Source organism: Crocodylus porosus, unplaced genomic scaffold, assembly GCF_001723895.1.
Source record: "Crocodylus porosus isolate Cpor-Errol unplaced genomic scaffold, CroPor_comp1, whole genome shotgun sequence".
Lineage (NCBI taxonomy): Eukaryota > Metazoa > Chordata > Crocodylia > Crocodylidae > Crocodylus > Crocodylus porosus.
The window spans coordinates 44466303-44475104 of record NW_017728906.1 but is presented as its reverse complement, the minus strand read 5'-3'; positions in this window follow the sequence as shown (position 1 = coordinate 44475104).

Here is an 8802-nt window from a genome sequence, read left to right as displayed (position 1 = left end):
CCTTCAAGAGCAAATTGGATGCTTATCTTGCTGGGCTCCTATGACCCCAGCTGACTTCCTGCCCTTCGGGCAGGGGCTGGACTCAATGATCTTCTGAGGTCCCTTCCAGCTCTGATGTCTATGAAATCTATGAAATATATCACTCTGCAGGGAGGCCCAGATTGCTTGCTTGCATGCAGGAATGCACGCATGTACACACAGACACAGAGACCCACAATACAAAAAAAAAATCACAGCAGAAGACAGGCAGATATTCACAGCAGAAGACAACAGACAGAAAGCACACAATTTTTATATAACCCTTAACACCAAAGCAAACATTCAAAGAGGCCTGTCCACGCACACAACAGAGAATAAAATGCCCAATACAAAATAATTCACACACAGAGAACTTTTGTAGCACAGGAAAGATTAATATGAAGCGTGCTGGAAAGGCAGGTGCCAGGTCTTCTGGCAGGAGAGGGAGGGTGGGTAGGGGGAGAGCTGGAAGCCCTCCCCACCACCAACACAGATGCATTCTATTTCAGAGCAGCCATGGCATCAGTGCTGGCAGTGGAAGCCAGAAGGTGGAAGCAGTGTCTGCACTGACGTCCCTGCACCTGCACCTGCACCACCTCCACTCAGTCCAGAAGTGGGCTCCAACAGTGGAATCACTGCCTCCTCCACCCCAATTTCAGCTCTCAGTGTGAGCCTCCCACTGCCAGAGGAGGAACTGGAGCTAGAACCAGGGATGCTGAGCACGCTGGCTCAAGCAATTCTGGGGACCGAGGGGGAGTCAGAGTTTGTGCTCCACACTCCTCTAGTTTCCCCTAGACCCAGCTCTTCTCCGGAAAGCAGTATCTCAGAGGAGGCTGAGGTTGTGGAGGCAAGTGGCTCAGCTGAGGCAGCTCCTCCTGCTGTTCAGCCTCAGCCTGCTGAGAAGGGGGAAAAGCCAGGATCCTTGCCCTCAACCCAGAAGCGGGGGAAAAGTGTAGTGTGGGATCATTTTGTGGTGGCAGATGATCCCAGGTTTGCCATCTGCCAGCACTGCCAAAGGCACATGAGCCAAGGCAAGGACATGAAACACTTCTCCACCTTGGCCATGCTGCTGCATCTGAAGAGGCAGCACCCCCTTGCCCTTCTTCCTGCTCAGCCTGGCACAAGTGCGAGTGTGCCAAAAGGGAAATCCCCTGCTCACTCCAAAGCCCCCTTAGCTGCAGAGCAGAGGCAGGCCACCCTAGACCAGTGAGGGAAAGGTGGACAGAAAGGGGGGCGCATTCCCAAGGCGAGCGAGATCAACCAGAGCATCGGGGAGATGCTTGCTCTGGATAGCCAGCCCTTCTCCCTAGTTGAGCATCCAGGGTTCAGGCAGTTTGTAGCACTTACGGCCCCATTTTACAAAGTGCCCACATGCACCACCTTTAGCAGGGCTCAGTCAAGCCATTGGTGGGCTTCACTGCAAGCCGAGGTGCTGGATGAGTCCCACATGGCAAGGGAGATCATGGGGGGCCATGAACCACATGGTGCAGGGGTGGCTTGTTGGGCAGGCTGAGCTCACCCGCAGGTTCACGGTCACCGACAACGGGGCCAATATGGTGAAGGCTGTCCGTGATGCCAACTTTGTTGGCATCCACTATGAGGCAAACAGATCTGTACCTAATAGTGAGGGATGCCTTGGAGGGGGACAGGGCTGCCGGTGACGGCGCCGCCACCAGTACTGCTACAAGCCAGCTGATTTTGAAATGTGGGAAGGTGGCGGGCTTCTTCCACCACAGCATCAAGGGGAACAAGATGCTGTGGGAGAAACAGGCAGAGCTGAGCATCCTGCCACACAGACTCACACAGGAAGTGGAGACTCAGTAGAACTCCACATACCTGATGCTCAAGAGGCTGGTGGAGCAACAGAAGGCCATTCATGAGATGGCCTTGCTTGGAGAGATTGGGATCAGTGCCCCCTTGAGCAGAGCTGAGTGGGGTACCATCTCCCAGATGTTGGTGGCCCTCAAGCCCTTCCTCAAGGCCGAGACCCTTAGCACTAGTGAGGTGGCTGAAGGAGGGCATCAGGTGACGGCTGGATCCCTTGCAGTCCAGTACGGTCCACATGATGGCGGGCATGTGTGACCCGAGGGTGAAGGGGAACATGTGCACTGGCACCCCAGCCTTGAGCAGGTAGCGTTGAAGCTTCCGTGGCAACCTATCTCACTGGGGATGTGGAGCCACTGGACTGCAACCCGTTGGCCTGCTGGGCAAGCCGCAGCCAGATGTGTCAGGATCTGGCCAGAGTTGCCCGGCAACACCTGTCCCGTCCACTGACCAGTGTTCCAAGCAAGAGGGTGTTCACCATTGCTGCGGATGTTGTGACACCCCACCATACCTGCTTGGGTCCTACGTTGGTGGAGCAGCTGGTATTCCTAAAGGTGAACCTCCCACTGCTGAGGTTCCCCAAGCTCCAACTGGAGATGGACTGAGTGCCACCCTCCTCACTCCGTCTGCACCAATTTCCTTTTTTGAGGTTTTGAAAAGCCGAGTAATTCCCCACTCTCAGCTGGAGGGGGCACTAACTGCATCACCAGCCAGCAGGGGAAGAACATGTCCCTGCTGAGCTCATTACCCTGCCAAGATGAACTTGGAGGTATGGGATTGGGGCTGTGGGGAAGAAGGAGGCTAAAACTGCACCCTGCCAGGGTAGGGAGGCCTAGTGGGACTGCTGGCGGCGCAGCAGCCCTGTAAATGCCAGGATCAATGCTCCCTGGTGAAAGGCAGGTAGGAGGTGCCATAGCCTCCAGCTAACTCATGCCCGCACAGCGTCCTGGCTGGTGAACACCCAGACCTGTCACATCTTTGACAGGCCTGACACTTGCTGGTTGCAGTGAAGTTGTGAAGCTTCCGGTGAGCTCAGCTTAGCTGCCTGGGTTGCCAGCTTTAGAGTTAAAAACCCCTTTGTCAGGCTGAGGACGTACCTGTAGGTGGTCCTGGATGGAAGGAATAGTAAAGAAGCTAGAGGCTGGCCTGGCCTGCAATGCAGGCAAGAAAGCCTACACAGTCAGATGGGTCACTAATCGGTGGGAGGGCCACACCCAGAGGGTGGTGGTGGACAGGTCTTATTTGACCTGGAGGTATGTGGGCAGTGGGGTCCCCCAGGGCTCGGTCCTCGGGCCTACACTGTTCAACATCTTCATCAGTGACTTGGACGAGGGGGTGGAAAACACGTTGTCCAAGTTTGCTGATGTGGGGAGAAGTAGGCACGCTCGAAGGGAGAGAGAGGCTGCAATTAGATTTAGACAGACTACAGAAGTGGGAGGATGGTAACAGGATGGGTTTCAATGTGGATAAATGCAGGGTGCTACACCTGGGGAGAAGGAATCCACAGCATACATACAGGCTGGGGAGCTCCCCCCTTGCAAGCACAGAGGCAGAACGGGATCTTGGAGTCATTATTGACTCCAAGATGAACATGAGCTGCCAATGCCAGACCACAGCCAGAAAAGCCAACCGCACCTTGTCATGCATCCAAAGATGCATCTCAAGCCTGTCCAGAGAGGTGACACTCCCCCTCTGCGTGACATTGGTCCAGCCTCAATTGGAGTACTGTGTCCAGTTCTGGGTGCCGCACTTCAACAAGGATGTGGCCAGCCTTGAGAGGGTTCAGAAAAGGGCCCCCTGCATGATCAGGAGGCCAAGGAGGTGATCCTCCTCCTTTATGCGACACTGGTCAGGCCGCAGCTGGAGTACTGCATCCAGTTCTGGGCGCTGCACTTCAGGAGGGATGTGGCCAGCATCGAGAGGGTACTGTGTCCAGGATGTGGCCAGCCTTGAGAGGGTTCAGAGAAGGGCCACCCATTTGGTTGGAGGGCAACAGGGCAGGCCCTATGAGGAGAGGCTACGGGACCTGAACCTGTTCAGCCTCCACAAGAGAAGGCTGAGGGGGGATCTAGTGGCCTGTTACAAACTAGTCAGGGGGGACCAGCAGGCATTGGGGGTGTCCCTGTTCCCCTGAGCACTACCAGGAGTGACAAGAAATAACGGTCACAAGCTGGCAGAGGGTAGATTCAGGCTAGACAATCAGGAGGCGCTACTTCACCGTCAGGGCGGCTAGGATCTGAAACCAACTTCCAAGAGAAGTGGAGCTGGCTTCTACCCTGGGGGGCTTTAAAAGCAGGCTGGATGAACACTTTGCTGGGGTCGTTTGACCCCAGTACTGTTTACTGCCATGGCAGGAAAGACTTGATGATCTGCTGGTCCCTTCTGACTCTACCAACTATGAAACTATGAAGCCAGTCAGTGAAAATGGAAAAGTAGGCGTCAGGGGGTGAGGGACAGGCTGGGGTGGGGGTCAGGGGGGAAAGCGGGATGTAGCAGTGCAGGTAAAAGTGCAGAGGTGCCTGGGGTGTCAGATGTCCAGCAGGTTGCAATGTGCCAGAATCCCACTGTCAGTGTCTATATTGAGTTCATGAGTTTCTGTACCTACTACCTAGAAGGCTGATGAAATGCAGTTCATAGCAGTTTCCCAGCACTCAGGCCTGCACTAGGACACACAGCTGGCAGGCTTCATGGCCTGGCAGGGCCCAGCACTCAGGCCTGCACTAGATTTAACCCCAAGACAGACACAGCAGTCACCCAAGCACCCGCCCACATGACGAGTTTTGCCTGTCAGCAGCTTGGGGTGCAGTTCCCCCCAAAACCCTGCACTGAGCTTCTTGAAACTTGGCAGGCTTTGTGGCCTCACAAGGGGCTAGCAAGCCTGCAGTTTTCAGCCCACTGTGGTGAAACACATAGACCTAACAGGAGTTTTGCTTTCATGAATTTGGGGTGCAGTTCCCCCCAAACCCCTGCACCGATCTTCTTGAAACTTGGCAAGCTTCATGCTCTCAGCAGAGGCTACCAGCCCTGCACATTTCACCCATATCAGACCTAAATTAACAAAGTTATAGCTATTTCATTCATCCTCCATTATATCCTATGGCCGGATCTCTGAGGCAGCTCCGAAGCGGCGAACTGATCCGGAGCTCCAGATTGGATCACGGACATCTGAAGCGGCTGGATCCACAGCTGGATCGGATCACTGCTGACTTGCACAGACCTAATCACTATCTTCTCAGCCTTGTTATCAACAGCAATGCCATTGGCATTTTTGGCTCCAGGACACCATAAATAAGGCCAGAACAGGGATGTGAGCTACTTAGGCATCCAGCTCTTCAGCATTCACAAGAGAAGGCTGAGGGGGGACCTGGTGACTGTCTATAAACTCACTGGGGGGACCAGAAGGGTTTAGGGGAGACACTGTTTCCCCTAGCGCCCCCTGGCATGACAAGGAACAATGGACACAAATTATTGGAGAGTAGGTTTAGATTAGACATCCACAAGAACTACTTCACAGTTAGGGTGGCTAGGAGCTGGAACCAACTTCCTAGGGAAGTGATGCTGGCTCCTACCGTGGGGGTCTTTAAGAAGAGGCTTGATGACTACCTGGCTGGAGTCATTTGAGCCCAGTTTTTCTCCTGCCCAGGCAGGGGTCAGACTGAAGATCTACAAGGTCCCTTCTGACCCGACTTCTATGATTCTATGATCCTCTGAGAAATAGCTCTTCCCCTATCCTGTGCGTTGTGCTGCCCATGGGGTGGGCCTGCTCACTGTGGGATAAGTGAGTGACCTGCACATCTTACCCCATGGCTGTGGTTAGGTTACACTCAAACACACTTACCTTCCTGCAGTTAAAGTAAGCTCCGTTAAACACCATTTCCCACTCCTCCACCAGTGCATACTAATGTGGATATATAGGGAAATGACTGATCTCCCAACCCTCAGAACGTGCACACAGGAGGTGTCCGGATAAGGGTCACAAAGGTTGCCACACAGACACATTGGCATGGTTACACAAATAACCAAGTGTTTATGCATGACTTCTTTCTTTCTTTACTATTTTGTTCCTCCATTTGTAGCAGCCTGGGGTGCAGTGTTATGACGACATATGGTGGGGGGCAGACACTTCAGCGCTCAATGGTTCACCATGGAGTAGGTGTGCGGCTGTCCTCTCTGGTAAAGGATGTCTTCCAAGGGAAATCCTGATGCTGGTAGTGGGGGTGCCCCAGGCCAGGGAGCAGAGAGCCCAGCAAGAGTTTCACGGTGCAACCATGGTGTGGCCAGGTCACATCCGTGGTCCCCTGCAGGCCATGCAGGCTTTCATGACAAGCTCTAGGATAAATCAGGTGAGAGTTAACCATCATACTGCAAGAGCAGTGACATCCCCTGAGCATAGAGAGTCTGAGCCCTTTAGGGCCTTGAGCCCCCACAAGGAGGGCCCCACCTGGCCCTCCCAGCCCCTGGACATGGCCCACTATAGCCCAGAGGTGGGACCAGCTGGGGACCAACTTTCCGCAGATGAACATATTTGGGGTCACTCTTGGGCCTGGCTTATCAGGGATGGGACCCTGTTAGGGGCAAGGACATGGAAGTCAGAACAAGGGACACTGCCCCACATGCATGCACACACACAGCAGCCACAAGCATGTGTTCACAAGCACATGTACCCACGTACATGTACTGTTCTTTCCCACACACACACACATATGCAGCAGGTACTGCCCCAGTGCACCCTTTGGTGCCCAGGGGCCACCAAAAGAATGTCATGGGCTGGGGCAACAAGTATTACATTGGGTGCAAGGGACTGCCAGCCAGTTTTTTGGAGAACCCAACCTGGCAGCCCCAGCTTCCTGACACAACCCATCCCTGCCCTGGAGACACAGCCAGTGTGGGGACCTACCACTCCCAGCACAAGCAGCCAGGGCAGCTCATCCCAGTGCCTCACTGGCTCAGGATGGATCTGTGTGGGAGGGAAGGAAAGTGGGGTCAACATGAACGTCAGAAGTGAGGGTTGGGGATACAACTCCACGCCTGTGCATGCACATGAAAACCACCAGTGCAGGCTCACAGGCACACATACACATGTACACACACTGCTGTCCCACACACGTACATACATGGCACATGCACTAGTCCAGTACTTAGGCACACAGGCCACCAGAGGCTGGGGCAGCAAGTATTACATGGAGCACAAGGGGGTGCTGGCCAGGGCACAGCCAGTCCTTCGATCTTTTCAGGCTGCAGTGTTGCGGGCAGGGTGCTGGGTCTCACTGGCCCACAGATCTCATTTCTGTCACCTTAGCCTAGCCCCTGCTCTGGGGGCTTCTGCTGAGGCCCTGGGATGGAAAAAGAGTGGACAGTTACCCTGCCAGCAGGGCCCTCCCCTGGAAACCATGGGCCGAACTTCTCAAGCCTCTGGGTCCCATACGGCAGGCAGCCATGCAGGGGCTGCACCTGGCAGCCCTGGCCTGTGGCCATGACCCACCCCTGCCTGTACACATATCCATGGCAGCTCCTGCCTGTGCCTCAGTGATGTCGGGTGTAGCAGCTGTGAGACAGTGGGAGGGAAAAATGGGGAGTCCGTGTGGGGAGCAGCGATCGCCAGCTGGGTATATGGCCCCACACCCATGCATACACATGCCATTCTCTGTCAGACAGAGAACAGAGGGCCGAGTGCTTAAAGGTGCTCGCAGTCACGGGGCACAGGGCTCCCAGCCTGGGCTCTCAGGCCATCTGGGCATTTGGGGCCCTCTGGAGAGGTTTGCAGGAAGCTCAGCTGGGGCAGAGCACAGGGAAGGCTGGGAGGGACTGGATTTGTCCCCATGGACAGGGCACGTGTTTCTACATGGCAGGGCCAGGGTGAAGCTGTGGCTAGCAGGGCCCTGCTGTGGCAGGGAGCAGGCAGGAGCAGAGAGGGCTCCAGCAGCCCCGGTCATCCTTGGCAAGCAGCTCATCCCTACTCTGTCCCAGGCACCGGGCACAGCTCTGCCAGTGCCTCACAGCCACTTACCTGGGTCTTGTCCCTGGGCACATCCACTGTCTTCGCATCTTTGCCTTCTTCTTGGTGGCACGGTGGGTGCAATCTGAGCGGGGCCCACACCCAGACCGGTCTCTGGGGTGGCCTAGGGCGGATGGGAGGAGGCTGAAGAGCCGGCAGCACCCGAGGTCCTTTCTGCATCTGCAGCTGAGGGAACTGGAGGAGAAGACATATAATAAAGTTACATTTAAAGATATGTCAGTGTCAGAAAAAATATTAAATACAAGTCTAAACAGTTACTTACTGAACAATTAAAGGCTTATCAGCAAAAATAAATGGCTTTGTTAGCATAGCGGATATTACATGATGCTTTGCTATTGACTTTAACACTAATCCTTGGTCTCCAGGCACTGAAGAAAGCCCCCTGGGACTCCCAGCAGCCTGCAAGCCACTCCATGCACCCACAAGGAAACTTCTAACCCTGTGCTGACTATCTGCCCAGCTCTTGGCACTTTCAACCCCGACCCAGCGGTAGGCGCTGGGGGAAAGGGCCGCTCCGTCCAAGTCTTCCCCAGACAGCAGAGCTGAGAGCATGGGGAGCAGGGAAAACCATCACCCTCCCGTAGTGCTAGCAGACGTTCCCCTCATGCCGGCAAGACACCAGAGTACACTTTGCTACGCCAGCCTTCCCCCTCATTGCCAAACCCCAAGGTGTTGCTGGGCCCTTACCCACACTGGGCAGTGTCTTGGCCGTGCCCCCGTGGTGTCCAGGTTGGAACAGCTGCTCTGAAATGGAGCAAGATGGAGTGAGCAGTCAGGTGCTGGGACTGTGAGGCTCTGTGGACCTGCACTCCAGTCTGCGCAACAGCATGCGCCGCCTCCGGCACCAGGATGACGCTTCCCTTTGGGGCTGGAGCTGGGACGCGTCCCTCCCATCGCTCACCCTGCTGCTCAGCGGGGGCAACTGCCCTCGGTCCTCCTTACTT